The 16,159-nt window shown below is 52.7% G+C and overlaps 1 protein-coding gene across 2 annotated transcripts in view; it reads left to right on the top strand.

The window, feature by feature from the left end:
- Positions 1-16,159, top strand: part of HPCAL1 (hippocalcin like 1) — a 116,352-nt gene that overhangs the window by 14,623 nt on the left and 85,570 nt on the right. The window contains exon 2 of one of the 2 annotated variants that reach the window (XM_045011304.1): positions 12,511-12,556. The exons of the other annotated variant lie outside the window; for it this stretch is intronic. The gene's annotated coding sequence lies outside the window, so the exon portion shown is untranslated. The remainder of the gene's footprint in view (positions 1-12,510; positions 12,557-16,159) is intronic. 2 annotated transcript variants of the gene reach the window in all.

Below are 16,159 nucleotides of genomic sequence, written 5' to 3'. Positions count from 1 at the left end.
CGGAAGCCACTGTCAGCAGGCCCCCTCCATCGCCTCCGGTTGAGGTTCCACCACCGCCGGTGCAGACGGAACATCCCGGGGAGGCGGCGGCTGCGCATCCCATGGACGAGCCTCAGCCACTTCCTCTTGGTCAGGCCCATTCCTCGTCTTCCTCGCCAGACGAGGCGGTGGCAGGATCCTCGTCATCCGATCCACCACCGATTGACTTGCGTGCCCATCAGGACCTCCTGCGTAGGGTGGCACAAGCGGTTAACCTCCCGGTAGCGGAGGTCATTGAGGACGAGGACCCGATCACGAATGTGGTCGGAACGGAGGCCCCCATGCGAGTGGCCCTACCATTTGTTCGGACCATCCAGAAAAATGCCACCACGCTCTGGCAGTCCCCAGCGTCCATCCCTCCCACTGCCCGTGGGGTAGAGCGGAAGTACTCGGTACCTCCGACTGGGTACGAGTACCTGTACACCCACCCGGCCCCGGACTCCCTAGTGGTGCAGTCTGTGAATGACAGGGAACGGAATGGACAACCTGCGCCTGCTCCTAAATCTAAAGACGCGCGCAGGATGGACCTGTTGGGCCGGAAGATATATTCGGCTGGTGGCCTCCAATTACGCATAGCGAACCAGTTGGTTCTTCTGGCCCGCTATGCTTACGATAACTTCGTAGCCCTCTCTAAATTTACAGAGTTGGTTCCATCATCCTCCAGGCAGGAGTTCTCAGCTTTGCTGGAAGAGGGCAAGAAAGCTACCAGGTCCTCTATTCAGGGCTCACTGGACTCTGCAGACTCCGGAGCCAGGACCTTAGCATCGGGGGTGACAATGAGAAGGATCTCCTGGCTGCAATCGTCCACCTTGCCGCCAGAGGTCCAGTATACTCTGCAAGACTTGCCTTTTGATACGAAGGGCTTATTCTCGGAGAAAACGGACTCCAGGATACAGACCCTTAAGGATGGGCGCATTGCCATCCGTACGCTGGGCATGCATACGCCTGCGACACAACGGAGGCCTTTCAGGCAGCAGCCCTTTCGGCCGTTCAACCAGGCCAGGTCTCGGCAGGACAATACACGCAAGGGCAGACTGAATCGATGTCGCCCATCGGGCAATCGCCGTAACCAATCCCAGGCGCCTTCCAAGGGCCCCCAAGGCCCGAAGCAGGCGTTTTGATGGGACGCCCGAGGACGGCCCATCAGTCTCTCCTCCGGATCCTTCCCCGTTCTTTTTCAATCGTCTTTCCCACTTCCTCCCGGCGTGGTCCCAGATTACATCAGACAACTGGGTGCTACGCACGGTAGAGTCTGGTTACCATCTCCAGTTTGTTTCACCCCCTCCCTCCCACCCTCCCACCCCGTCCCTCTTCAGGGACCCCTCTCATGAGCAAGTCCTCCTGCAAGAGGTCGAGTCTCTACTGAGATTGGGTGCTATAGAGGAGGTGCCGAGCGACATGCGAGGCAGGGGATTTTACTCCCGATATTTCTTAATCCCCAAGGCGAAGGGAGGCCTACGACCCATACTAGACCTCCGAGAGCTCAACAAATACCTGGTCAAGCTCAAGTTTCGCATGGTGACCCTGGGGACTATCATTCCCTCCCTGGATCCGGGAGACTGGTTTGCCGCCCTCGACATGAAGGACGCGTATTTTCATGTCTCCATTTACCCTCCTCATCGGCGCTACCTGCGCTTCGTTGTCAACAATGTACACTACCAGTTCGCAGTGCTGCCCTTCGGCCTCTCTACAGCGCCGAGGGTATTCACCAAGTGCATGGCAGTGGTGGCCGCGGCCATCCGTCGTCGTCGGATACATGTCTACCCCTATCTCGACGACTGGCTAATCCGAGGACCATCCCGCCAACTGGTGGCGTCCCACATGGCCACGGTCCTAGCCCTGTTTCAACGTCTAGGGCTCATGATCAATGCCGAGAAGTCGATGTTGACCCCCTCGCAAAGAGTGGAATTCATCGGAGCGGTCCTGGATTCCAATTTGGCCAGGGCCTGCCTGCCCCAACCTCGGCATCAGTCTCTGGTCTCTCTAGTTCGAGACCTACAAGCTTTCCCACGGACAACAGTACGTTCCTGCCTCCGCCTTCTAGGCCACATGGCGTCGTGTACGTTCGTCACCCAGTACGCGAGGTTGCACCTTCGCCCATTTCAAATTTGGCTCGCGTCAGTGTATCGGCCCCACCGCGACTCCATCGATATGGTGGTCACGCCCATGAAGCCAGCACTCGCTTCGCTCACTTGGTGGCTGGACCCAGCAGTCGTGTGTGCCAGAGTCTCTTTCCGCCCCCTTCAACCATCCGCCACTCTGACCACGGATGCGTCAGAGCTGGGGTGGGGAGCGCACCTAGCCGACCTGCACACCCAAGGCCTCTGGTCGCCCCGAGAGCTCTCCCTCCATATCAATGTCAGAGAGCTCCGAGCCATTCGCCTCGCCTGTCAAGCTTTTTGCCCCACTCTCCAGGGGCGTTGCATCGCGGTGTTGACAGACAACACAACGGCGATGTTTTATATCAACAAGCAGGGTGGAGCCCGATCTTCCCCGCTGTGCACGGAGGCGATGCTACTGTGGGACTTCTGTATAGCCCACTCCATTCACCTGGTGGCGTCCTATCTTCCAGGGGTGCAGAACACGCTGGCCGACCGCCTGAGCAGGTCGTTCCTGTCCCACGAGTGGTCCCTCCGCCCAGATGTGGTTCAACACGCTTTTCCGGAGGTGGGGGTTTCCCCGGATAGACCTGTTCGCCTCCAGGGAGAACAGGAAATGCCACCAGTTCTGCTCGTTCCAGGGTCGCGCCACGGGCTCCCTGTCGGACGCCTTCCTCTACCCCTGGACGGATCACCTAATGTATGCCTTCCCTCCGTTCCCGCTCGTACATCGGGTGCTTCTCAAGCTTCGGAGGGACAGAGCCCGCCTCATACTCGTCGCTCCGGCCTGGCCGAGACAGCACTGGTACACTCTGCTGCTCGAGCTATCGGTACGAGATCCCATCCCTCTGCCCTTATGGCCGGACCTGATAACACAGGACTTCGGCAGGCTCCGCCATCCGGACCTGCAGTCCCTCCATCTGACAGCCTGGTACCTGAGTGGTTAACCCACGCGGAGCGGACCTGTTCGGCGGCGGTTCAGCGGGTCCTGCTGGAGAGCAGAAAGCCCTCCACTCGCTCGACCTACCTCTCCAAATGGAAGCGATTCGCCATATGGTGCGATCAGAGAGATCTGAATCCATTCGTCGTCCCTATCCCAACGATACTGGACTACCTCTGGTCGCTTAAAGAGCAGGGTCTTGTGCTCTCATCGTTAAGGGTGCACCTGGCAGCGATATCGGCCTTCAGGCCACCCGTCGGTCACCGATCCATCTTCTCTGATCCTACGGTCTCTCGCTTCCTCAAGGGTCTTGAGCGTTTGTTCCCACCAATGCGGGCCCCGACTCCGCCCTGGGACCTGAATCTGGTCTTGGGCAGGCTCATGGGGCCCCCCTTTGAGCCCATGGCTACGTGTTCCCTGCTCCACCTGTCGTGGAAAACGGCCTTTCTCGTCGCAATAACCTCAGCAAGGCGAGTTTCCGAGCTCCAGGCCCTAACGGCCGGTCCTCCGTACACCGTCTTTCATGCGGACAAGGTCCAGCTTCGGCCTCACCCGGCCTTCCTCCCTAAGGTGGTGTCAGCCTTCCATGTAAATCAGGACATTTTCCTTCCCGTTTTTTTCCCGAAACCTCATGCCTCGGGTCGGGATCAACAGCTGCACACCCTAGATGTCCGACGGGCCCTTGCGTTCTACATACATCGGACAAAATCCTTCCGGCAATCGCCACAACTGTTCATAGCGGTTGCGGAACGTATGAAAGGCAAGCCGGTCTCCTCTCAGAGGATATCCTCATGGATCACCGCATGCATCAAAACTTGCTATGAGCTGGCTGGGGTGCCAGCTGACCGTCTTACCGCTCGCTCTACGAGAGCGCACGCCTCATCTGCAGCCTTCCTGGCCCACATCCCCATTCAGGACATCTGTAGAGCGGCCACCTGGTCTTCTGTCCACACCTTCGCTTCCCACTACGCGTTGGTGCAGCAATCCAGAGACGATGCAGCCTTCGGCTCCGCAGTCTTGCACTCTGCCACGTCTCACTCCGACCCCACCGCCTAGGTAAGGCTTGGGAGTCACCTACATGGAATGCATAGGAGCAATCACTCGAAGAAGAAAAGACGGTTACTCACCGTTGTAACTGTTGTTCTTCGAGATGTGTTGCTCCTATCCATTCCAGACCCGCCCTCCTTCCCCACTGTCGGAGTAGCCGGCAAGAAGGAACTGAGGAGCGGACGGGCCGGCTGGGGTATATAACTAGCGCTATAGCGGCGCCACTCCAGGGGGCGCCCAGCCGGCCCGCCGGTGTTGCTAGGCTAAAAATGTTCCGAAGAGCCGTGCACGCGCGGCGCGCACACCTACATGGAATGGATAGGAGCAACACATCTCGAAGAACAACAGTTACAACGGTGAGTAACCGTCTTTTTCTCCATCACTGGCAATTATTTTAAAATCACAATTGGAAGTTTATCTAAAAGAGATGCTCTAGTTCAATCAGGAATGAATTAAGGAAAGTCCTGTGGCCTATGTTATACAGGAGGTCAGATTAACTAGATGGTCACAATTGTCCCTCCTGGTGTTATCTATGAATATTGGCTTAGCACTTCTTTGCTGATGTAGTACTGAGGAAGTCATCTTATCCATAGTTTGTTTAAATTTACTTAAATTTGTACTGCTGCTTAACGTGATCTGTTGTTGTTTTCTATAGAACCCAAGATCATGCTGGATGTTTACAAGGTCCCTGCTTGTGTAAAATGGGCTAGAAGTTTCAAATATACATTAGGAACTAAATGGATCACTGAAGATGCCTAGACAGCAAGCTTCTGCAAAAGGGGACATTGTAGTGTGTTTGTCCTCAGTGGGAAATTATTGACCAATTTATAAAAAGCATCCATTAGTAAGAAGTACTCAAGTCAAGTACCTAATGTAACATAAAAGTGCAATTTCAGCCTTGCTGTAGGAGGGCAGAACTCCATTAAAGTCAATAGAGTTGCATCTGCATGCACTGAAATGTATCTGGCCCAACTTAAGCCCTTCTGTAGTAGTCTTGAATATTTTTATTCTTTGTACCAACTTTGTTCTCTAACTCTTTCCTTGTGAATTTGGCAAGGATAATTGATTTTTGGTTTTGTTTGTATTGCGGCAATGCATTAAGGTAGTGTCAGTCAAGGCTGCATTGCACCAGGCAGACTTCTGACAGTTTTTATAATGTCTGTTAAGCCCTTGAGGAAAAAATGTCCAATAAATAAACAAACTTTCGGTGATGCTGTGAATCTGGCTGTTTGTAGATGAACAGTAACTATTCATTTTGAGTGTTTCATCCACCATTTAGAGTCAAGCTTGTCAGATGTAAAAAAATATTTCTGTATCCTAATCAAAACCAACATAAAACACACCCGGGTACAATGTACCATGTCAATGTATCTTGGAATATTTCTTTAAAATTCCAGTTTAAGAGCAGGGGATATACTAGATGATTTAATAGATATTGTCTGACTAGTACGATCCTGTATCTGTCTCTGAAATGGATGAAGGAAGAGGCTTCTGCCTGTGCAGTAATATATAAGTGCAACTGCACATTAGATCATTAGGCATTGTCAATTTAAAAAAAAAATCAGAGGAGTAGGATTCCAACTTTATGTAGCGAAGGCTCTAAAAGGGGAAGCTGTGTTTTGAGAGCTTGTGTAAGCACCCAGTGAATAGCATATAGTAGCATATTTTCAGGATCTGCTAATTTGTAGTTTGCTGCCTCTGGCTTGTTTCACTTTTCGCTTACTGGAGTGAGACCTTACAGTGCCAAAATCTTTTTCTTTTTTTTTTTAAACTTGCTTTTACTGGTGATTTAGCATCACACTTTCTTTCTCTGGCTTTCCACTTGCAGGGAGATGAGCCTGCCTGCGTTCAGCCTTGCTGCTGCAGATTAAACTTCTCAAACACTGTCAGTTTTGCTTAGTAAGCAGGTGGCGATTGCCTGTAATACTGAGGCACACTTCATGTTGCAAATGTTAATGGTGGAATGCTTCATATGCAGACGACAGAAGGAGAAAAACTGAAGATGAGGAGTTGGCCGTTGATAGACACATCTGTGTTCTAACTGAAAACACAGACTATTCTAAAGCGTGAGAAAACAAAGTAGCCTGGGAATCTGTCCTTTTATTCAGTGGATGTAAATGGTTTTCCAAATTAACCAACAAAATCTATAGGGAATGTCTTGGATCCCTCTCCATAGCTAGTGCCTAATATTATTGGTATTTGTTTTCCCTCATGCTTTGTCTATCTCCCGGATAGAGCTTTCATGGCCCAGTGGTTAGGCCATTAGCCTGGGACTCAAGAGATCAGGATTCAGTTGCTTGCTTCACCGCAGACTTCCTGTGTGATCTTGGGCAAGTCGCTTGGTGTTTCTGTGCCTCAGTTCCACATCTGTAAAGTGGGATAATAGTACCTCCCAGGGGAGCTGAGCAGATAAATACACTAGGAAGACTCAGATGTTCCAATACTATGGTAATCAGTGCCTCAGTAGATAGAATATGTGGCATGTTACTGTCCAAAGCAGAGGACTGGAGAAGAGCTGTGGAGTATTAAGTGCTTTTTATGACATCATCATTGGGTTTGGGCACATTTCTGAATGGAAATGGACTTGGCGTGAAAGCTCTTGAGCAGGGTAGGGCAAACTGGCCACATCTTCTCGCTTCTCCCTCTTCTCTCTCCCGCGCCCTCCCCCCCTCAGTTGGTAGAACTTGGCCGGGGGGGGACCCTGAGTGAGACTTTGGCTTCTCAGCTCCTCTGAGTTTTTCCATGTAGGGTTAGCATGTCACCATTTACTGCAGGGAGCATGAATCTCTTTCCTGACTGCTGGATGCTGACCTGGTGAATTACACCCGCATGCTCCGTGGCCATATTGCCCCATAGGCCCATGATAGATTGTGAATGTAGCAATTTTAAGGACACTTTTAAAGAGGAGAGTTGGGCCAGCAGAGGGATCCAAAGGCGTAGGTGGGTGGCCAGCAGGTATTGGACAGATGCAGTGTGTCATCTGGCCTAGGGAAGGAGCGTGAGTGTAGTGTAGATGCGTGGATAGCAGTGTGCGCAAGAGTGGAGTACTGGGGCGGGGGGGAAAGGCTAGAGAAGCTGTAGAACTGGTCAAGCAAAGCGCCCTGTTAAAAAAAAGAAAAGGTTGTCGCATGGTGGGAGAGTTGCAGCCCTTTGATCTCGGGGGTGTTCCTGACATGACCACAGAAATAGAGAAGGAGGTGCATAGTTCTCAAGGCTTAGAGTACTCGTTTGCGTTCAGAAAGAGCAATGTGTGGGATGCCAGCAGATCCCAATCAAAATCAGAGCTGTAAGTGAGCAAGCTTTGCTAGACGAGAACATAGACACAGTCTCTGCTCTATAATGTCTGAAGGAAGTTTGCTGGCATGCACAGCACTTTTGAAAGAAGATGAGGTAGTGAGGAACTTGACCGCAAAGGTAGCATTAATAACAATACTGATTTGCCCTAATGCTGTTTGACTGTTAAAGCTGAACTTTCAAGACGTGAGTTGGTGTCTTCTTAATGCCTACTACTCCTATTGATTTGAGAATATTATCAGCAAAGGGGAAATGAATGGACATTGGAGCAGTGCAGGGTGAAGCAGTAGCTGTTAATGAGGAAAAAAGAGCTGAGTACATTTCAAGCTCCATCATTTTGAGAGGAATGTTCTATAAGAATAATGGCCACATGGATGGAACAGCTTCAGAGTACACAATCAAATGCTGCAGGTAACAGGAGTGAGTGAGCACAATCTCTCGCAAATCCTAGTACCTTACAAAGGGATGCTTAACCTCCTATATAGACACAACAGAATTAAAGTACAAATATACATTGTGCTTAACCCTGGCTGTGCTGAAAACCCCACATGGCTGTTATGGGGTGTTCAGGGTTATGGATGGTACATATGGAAACTAAGTTCAAATCAGGTCCATATTCAGGACACAGCTCTCCCAAGGTCAGGGCTGTCTGTATAACTTACAAGCAGCAGGCTTGCGGCTCATGTTCTGGTTTCCTTCTGATAGTTGGCTCTCACTGAGGATAAGAGCCTACTATTTCTTTATAGTTAAAGGAGTTACTCTTTCAGCTCAAGTGGTAGGGACTTGGACTTTTAATGCTGAAGACCTTGGATTCTGTCTTTGTGTATGTGTGTGAAAGATAGGATTACTAGTTAATAAGCATTTTAGAATTTAAAGGGATCATTTGGATATGTTCAGGTTGAGTAATGTGTGTGACTTGGGATGCATTGGTTGCATTCCACCAGCTCTATATAGCAAAGTGTGGTAGGAGCTACATCAGGGGTCTCAAACTCAAATGACCCCGAGGGCCGCATGAGGACTAGTGCATTGGTCCGAGGGCCGCATCACTGACACGCCCCCTTGCTGCCCCTGGCCCCACCCCCAATCCACCCCTTCCATGAGGCCCCGCCCCTGCCCTGTCTCTTCTCCACCTCCTCCCCTAAGCGCGCGCAGTTTTAATAAATATATACACTCAGTAATGCACCTCACTCAAAGGACAAAACACGCACTTAGATTTACTGCCTAAGGCTCTGGGAGGGAGTTTGGGTGGGGGAGGGGGTCTGGATGCAGGCTCTGTGCTCGATGCAGGCTCCAGGCTGCGGCAGGGGGTGGGGGTGCAGGCTTTGGGACGGAGTTTGGGGATAGGAGGGCTGTGGGGCTGAGAGCGAGGGGTACATGATGCAGGAGGGGGCTCAGGGCTAGGGAAGAGGGTTGGGCTGTGGGGTGAGGGCTGTGGATGAGGGGTTCATGATGCGAGGGGGCTCAGGGCTAGGGAAGAGGTTTGGAGTGTGGGGTGAGGGCTGTGGATGAGGGATTCATGATGTGGGGGCGCTCAGGGCTGGGGCAGAGGATTAGGGTGCGGGGGGAGGAGGGGATCAGGATGTGGGGGCGCTCAGGGCTGGGGCAGAGGATTAGGGTGTGGGGGATGAGGGCTCTGGCTGGGGCTGAGGATTAGGGTGCAGGGGGATGAGGGGTTCATGATGTGGGGGTGCTCAGGGCTGGGGCTGAGGATTAGGGTGCGGGGGGAATGAGGGCTCTGGCTGGGGCTGAGGGTTTGGGGTTGGAGAGGCTCAGGGTAAGGGAAGCCTGCCTTGCCAGTACTGGCGGAGGGCAGGCACTAGGACCCTGCACCCTAATCCTCAGCCCCAGCCAGAGCCCTCATCCCCCCGCACCCGAATCCTCTGCCCCAGCCCTGAGCGCCCCCTCATCATGAACCCCTCATCCCCCCGCACCCTAATCCTCTGCCCCAGCCAGAGCCCTCATCCCCCCGCACCCTAATCCTCTGCCCCAGCCAGAGCCCTCATCCCCCCGCACCCTAATCCTCTGCCCCAGCCCTGAGCGCTTCCCTTCCCCCCCCCAGCCCGGCCCCGGCGGGTCCCGCTTCCCTTCCCCCGGCCCGGCCCCGGCGGGTCCCGCTTTCCCCCCCCCCTTACCCGAGCGCGTCTCCGGCGGTCCCGCTCAGAGCCGCGTGGTGAGGGGGCGGGGCTGGGAGCTCTGGGCCGAGCGCAGCGCTCAGCCCAGAGCTCCCAGCCCCGCCCCCTCCCCACGCGGCTCGGATCGGGGCGGGGCTCAGGCGCTTGGACGGAGACTCGGCGCTCTATGCGCCGAGGCTCCAGGAGAGGGGCGGAGGCGGGAGCCTCCGCTTTTCTCTTGGGGGCCCCTGCGGAGCTCCCCTGGGGAGCTCCGCGGGCCGCAGGGAAGAGCTCCGCGGGCCGCATGCGGCCCGCGGGCCGCATGTTTGAGACCCCTGAGCTACATAAAGGGGTCATTCATCATGTTACTTTCTTCTTTCCTTCAGTCTGTCAGTACAGCCTCTTATTAGGGATAACCCTAAAAATGATTTTGTAGAACCACCAGCCTGGTAACTTGACACTAGTATCGAGGCAAATGGTAGATTACTAGTGCAACAACCCTTTCTTGACCAGCCTCCAAAAAATATTGATTTATCTTCTTTTAATTCTGCCTAGTAATTAAATTTCTGCCATAAGCAGCTTCTGCTAATTCAGTTATACCTCCCTTTTCACTGATAATAGATTTAATGGTTCATGCTAAATATACAGACGAACTTCTGCAGCCCAGCTAAACTAGGCTCTTTAGGATTGGAGCCAGGACTTATGATTTTAGGAAACAATGTCCAGTACTTCTCCTGAGGACCCTTTAAAATGGGGGGAAAAAATACACACACACCATATACACAACTACCTTGATATAACGCCACCCGATATAACACGAATTTGGATATAACGCAGTAAAGCAGTGCTCCGGGAGGCAGGGCTGCGCACTCCGGTGGATCAAAGCAAGTTCAGTATAACATGGTTTCATCTATAACGCAGTAAGATTTTTGTTTTGGCTCCCAAGGACAGCGTTCTAACGAGGTAGAGGTGTATAAAAATGATTGTGTATTCTAATCCAGAAGGAGGAAATAGCTTTTAATTCAAAGTTACTAATTAAGTGATCAAATACAGTGTTCTGTAACTTACACTATTACAGTAAGTGGGGGAGGAAGGATAGTTCTATGGGTAAGAGTCAGATGAGCTGTTTTGGTTTCCTCCTCTGCCACTGACTTTGTCTCTTTGGAAAAGTAATTTAAGGCCTGATTTAACTCCCACTTGAAGTCATTCCAGTGAGTTTAGTGGGGGCTGGACTTGGTTTATAAACTCACCTGACCCTCAAATTTCCTCCATCTGAAAAATGGAAATACTTGCTCCCAGAGGGATGTTGAGGCTAAATTAATTATCTAAGGGTTTTATTCCTCCACCCCTCATTGTAGTATCTGAGCACCTTCCATGTAAAATCAATAGTAAGAGCAAAGTTCCTAGTGGGCTTCCTGGAGTCTTTTGACACTTCTTTTTCTGGGTAAAAACTCTGTATTAATGTTTGTAAAGAGCTTTAGGATCCTTGACTGGCAGGCCATGCAGAGATCCAAAGTACTAGTAGTCTCTGTTCTGTTGAAGTAAGATAACGGACTGTGTAAGAAGCCATTTCTAACCTTTTATAACATTTATTAATGGCTCCAGAAAACTAAACTGGTGTCCATATAATTCAGTTGCCTTTCTCCTACGCCTAGATCTGAACAAATTAGAATATTTGGAGGTTCAAGACCAATGCTTGCATGTTGGGATTTTTCTTTGAGCTAAAATTGACTTGTTCTTTCTGAAGAACGTATAACAGGCTCAAGCGGGGAGGATGGTGTAAATGGACTTTGAAGGCCAGTAGAATTGATTTTTATTTTTATTTTTTTTTATGGACCATAAGAGAAATCTACATACTGATCAATTCCCTGGCAGTTTTCTGTATTTCAAGACAAATAGAATGTACATTTAGGCTGTAAAGTCTCTCATAGCTGTATGCCAGGAGTGGGGAACCTTTTTTCTATCAGGGGCCACTGACCCACAGAAAACATCAGTTGCGGACCACACAGCTCTGTGTGTGTGTGTGTGGGGGGGGGGGGGAACGTGGCGGCTCAGGGCTTCCCCTAGGCTACAGGGTAGGACCAGGAATGAGCTGTTCATCATGTGGGAGGGGACTCCAGGCTAGGGCCAAGGGGTTTGGAGTGAGGGAGCAGGCATCTGGGGCAGGGGGTTGGGGTGCAGGTGGGGTTGTGGAGTCTGGGAGGGAGTTAGGGTGTGGGAGGGGTTCGGACCTGGGTAAGGGAGTTTGGGGTACAGGCTCTGGCCAGGTGACGCTTACCTCATGTAGCTCCCAGTCGGCAGCACAGCGGGGCTAAGGCAGGCTACCTGCCTGCCAGGGCTCCACACTGCTCCCAGTAGTGGCCGCCATGTCCCGCCCCTAGGTGGAAGATCCAGGGGGCTCTGCTTGGCGCGCGCAGACACTGCCCCCACAGCTCCCATTGGCCGCGCTTCCTGGCGAATTGGAGCTGCAGAGCCAGCACTGGCAGCGGGGGCACTGCACAAAACTTCCCTGATGGCCCCTCTGTCTAGGGTCCACAGGGACATGCCAGCCCCTTCCAGGAGCTGCGCTGAGCCGACCAAACTTTTAACAGTCTGGCAACCCCAGCTGTCCGCCCGCAGCGGGGTGAGCTGGCACTGGTGGCTCCAGTCCCAATAGGGGAGGTGTAGGGGGGCCGAGGCTCGGGGTTTCTGGCCCGCGGTGCCAAGACTTGTTGCAGGCTGGCTGAAATGAAGCAGCGGGCCAAATCCAGCCCATGGGCTGTAGGTTCCCCACCCCCGCTCTATGCATTTGGAGTGACTACTGAATAATACTCACAGAATTTTTACCCTAAGGGCTAGATTTTGATCTCCGTTACATTTGTGCAGCCCTATTGACCCAAGAGATGTGCATGGGGGGGCCACAAACAAGATTTGTCCCGAAGACTGTGACTTAGGGGAAAACTCTAGGTAAATTATGTATGTCTTATGCTTTTTCTTTCAGGCAAGTGAATGCCTCTGAATTGCTCTGAGGAGATTCAAGATAAGAGGTAAGGGTGGTTGTTTCTCCCTCCCCTCTTCCTCCTCCCAGCTTCTGCCCCATTCAAGGCACCCAATGATATGAAAGAACAGAAAATGTAAGCCTCAAAACTTGGCTTGCAGCAAGTATTAATCCTCTGTATTGAGCCAAATTTGGGGTCACACTTATGGTCAGGATGCTTTAATTGTTGAACTGAAGGACAAGTCTGGTCTTTTTACATCAATGTTATAAACTTTTATCTTCACACCAGAATGAATTTCCTGAGAATTCAGTAATTAAGTTTATCTTTTTAAGCTAATTTATCTCCAGTGGGGGAAATTTGTACAAATTAGATTGTATTCGGAGCTAATAGTCTATGCTGCCCCATGAGGGCAAAGTCCTCCTTTCCATTTCAAAGGACAACTTCCTTGAGAACATAACTAACCTATTTAAATTAAATAGAATGGAATTTTAAAGTTTGGAGTAACACACTTTTGCCTCTGATTAATGTGACTTGTCTCTTCATAGCATACTCATGTATGCCATACGTCTCTATATACAGTCGAACCCATTTATCTCGACCTCGGTTAACTTGCCAACCCTATTAAGTCGACGTTTTACAAGTGGAACCGCCAAACTCCCTCTTTGTCTGTCTTATGGGTTTCTCATCCCTTATGTCGATTCCCCGAACCCTAATATCTCGAGCCCGGCTCCCCGCGTCCCCGGCTCCCCGCGTCCCCAGCCGCCCGGCTCCCCGCGTCCCCAGCCGCCCGGCCCCGCATACCCGGTCCCCGCTTCGCCTGCCGCCCGCCCGGCTCCGTTTCGCCGGTCCCCGCTTCGCCGTCCGTCCGGCCCCGCTTCGCCGTCCGTCCGGCCCCGCGTCGCCAGCCGCCCGCCCCGCTCCCTTTCGCCGGGCCCCTCTTCGCCGCCCGCCCGACCGCCCGCCTCCGCTTCGCCGCCTGCCCGGCCCCTCATACCCGGTCCCCGCCCAGCCCCGCCCGCCCGGCCCCGCATACCCGGTCCCCGCCCGGCCCCGCCCGCCCGGCCCAGCCTAGCCGGTCCCCCCCCGGCCGGCCGCCCGCCCGGCCCGCTTACCCGGTCCCCGCCCGGCCCCGCATACCCGGTCCCCGCCCGGCCCCGCCCGCCCGGCCCCGCATACCCGGTCCCCGCTTCGCCGCCCGCCCGGCTCGGCTGCGCCGCCCGCCCCCGCATACCCAGTCCATGCCCGTCCCGCCCGCCCAACCCCGCATACCTGGTCCCCGCTTCGCCTGCCTCTCGCCCGCCCAGCTCCGCTTCGCCGGTCCCCGCTTCGCCGTCCGTCCGGCCCCGCTTCGCCGTCCGTCCGGCCCCGCTTCGCCGCCCGCCCGGCCCCGCATGCCCGGTCCCTGCCCGGCCCCGCCCGCCCGGCCCCGCCCGCCCGGCCCCGCATGCCCGGTCCCTGCCCGGCCCCGCCCGGCCCCGCTTCGCCGGTCCCCGCTTCGCCTGCCGCCCGCCCGGCCCCGCTTCGCCGGTCCCCGCTTCGCCTGCCGCCCGCCCGGCCCCGCTTCGCCGGTCCCCGCTTCGCCTGCCGCCCGCCCGGCTCCGCCTCGCCGGTCCCCGCTTCGCCGCCCGCCCGGCCCCGCAAACCCGGTCCCTGCCTGTCCCCGCCAGCCAGCACGGCCCCGAATACCCGGTCCCCGCTTCGCCGCCCGCCCGGCCCCGCTTCGCCGGTCCCCGCTTCGCCGCCCGCCCGGCCCCGCTTCGCCGGTCCCCGCTTCGCCGCCCGCCCGGTCCCCGCTTCGCCGGTCCCCGCTTACCCGGTCCCGCTTCGCCTGCCGCCCGGCCCGCTTACCGGGTCCCGCTTCTTTGGCTGCCCGGCTCCGGGTCCCCGTCCACGGCCGCCCGGCCCCGCTTCCCCGTCCCGCTTCGCCGGATTCAGCCACGTGCAGGCACCGCGGTAAGGGGGCAGGGAGGGGGTGTTGGAGAGAGGGCAGGGGAGTTCAGGGGTGGGGGGGTGGATAGGGGTTTATCTCGATCATCGGTTATCTCGACTATTTTTGGCAAACCCCTAGGCCGGCGACATAACAGGGTTCAACTGTAGTTAAAATTAGGTAAACGAAACATTAAAATAGTCAGCAAATGGGAAAAGGTAAGTAAGGTTCCTACAGAAATATTAATGTGACCACGTTATGCACATGCAAGAGCCAGCTCTTAAACTGGTATGAATCAGTGTAGCTACCAGTTGCGGATCTGGTCAATAGTATTCTCTTACTGTTCCTGGATAAATGTGTAGTTATTGCTACTGCATTTCCCCTTTCAATGCTAAATTTTTCCCAATAAGATTAACACAATTATATCATTATACATTAATTGCTCAGGAAGTTTATCCTTTAGTTTCATTTCCCCAGTGCACAGGATACAAGCTATTAAAGTGATCGTGTTCAGATAGAGTAAAAGGTCTGGGGCATTCAACCTCAGTTAATTTTCTGGACCACCTCCCCTTCTGTAAAATAAATATATTTTTCATTACAGAAGATCCCAGTGTATTTCACGACTGTCCACACGCAGCACAACTGAAATGCAGCCACCTCTTTTGCACAGCACGCTGCACAATATTTTGTGTGCCCATGTTGGAGGGGGTGAATTTCTTCCAAGAACCCCTACTCTTATTAAAGAGCCATTAAATTTGACCATGCAGAACAGACAGGATATCAATTAAATCCTTTCACAAAGACACCCCCCACACACACACACACACAGTGCACGACACCCTAATTTCCTACATAGGACAAAGGATTGAGTCAAGCCTGCTAGGATTTGAATTTGTGGCTTAAGTCTAAGTAGACATCTCCTATGGCTAACACCATAACCTTTATGGATATGTGTGTAGTTGAAGCAGCAAACCCCTCTTTTCCCAACTCCCCTATGTGGGCACAGTTATATCAGTATAGAAGTGCTTATACCAATATAGCTTATTCTGGTTTGGGAACTGTAGTACCAGCATAAAGCACTTTTCATACTGGTATTTCTGTGTCCATACTAGGGCTTTTACTGGACTAACTATATCAGCAAAAATATCACACCCCCACTTACATAATTACACTGGTACAGCTTTCAGTGTAGACCAGCCCTTGGGCTCCTAAGTCTCTGAGGTGCTTTTGAAAATGTTAATTTTTCCTGTTCTTTATATAGGATTTTCACAAGCTACAGGATATAGGAAAAACGTGGCAGGTGAAATATATTGTAAGACCCTGAAAGTTTGTGGGGGTCTCAGAGACCTAAGTAGTACCTGAAATTACTTTATTCAGTTTGGAAAAAAGTTAAAATTTTGTGTTGGTGGTGCCCTAGAGCAATAGTAACTCACCACACTGAAGTGTGCAACAGATATGTTGTATACCCTAAACAGTAATATATTAAGATGAATGTTTGAATAGGAAAAATATTATGGTCCCAATTCAGGGAAGTACTTAATCATGTGCTTATGTGCTTTCCAGATTGTTCAGTCAGGGCCTATGCCATAGCACCCAATCTACTTAACTATATGCCTGTCTTTAAGCAAATGAGTAGTCCCACGGGGACTCTTTATGCGCTTAAAGTTAGTCGTGTGGTTAAAATGTGTGCTGAATTGGGGCCTATGTGAGCAGAACAGCTCAAT

The sequence above is a fragment of the Mauremys mutica genome, chromosome 3 (assembly GCF_020497125.1).
Source record: "Mauremys mutica isolate MM-2020 ecotype Southern chromosome 3, ASM2049712v1, whole genome shotgun sequence".
Classification (NCBI taxonomy): Eukaryota; Metazoa; Chordata; order Testudines; family Geoemydidae; genus Mauremys; species Mauremys mutica.
The sequence above is the reverse complement of the archived record's forward strand: the minus strand, read 5'-3'. Positions and strand labels throughout refer to the sequence as shown.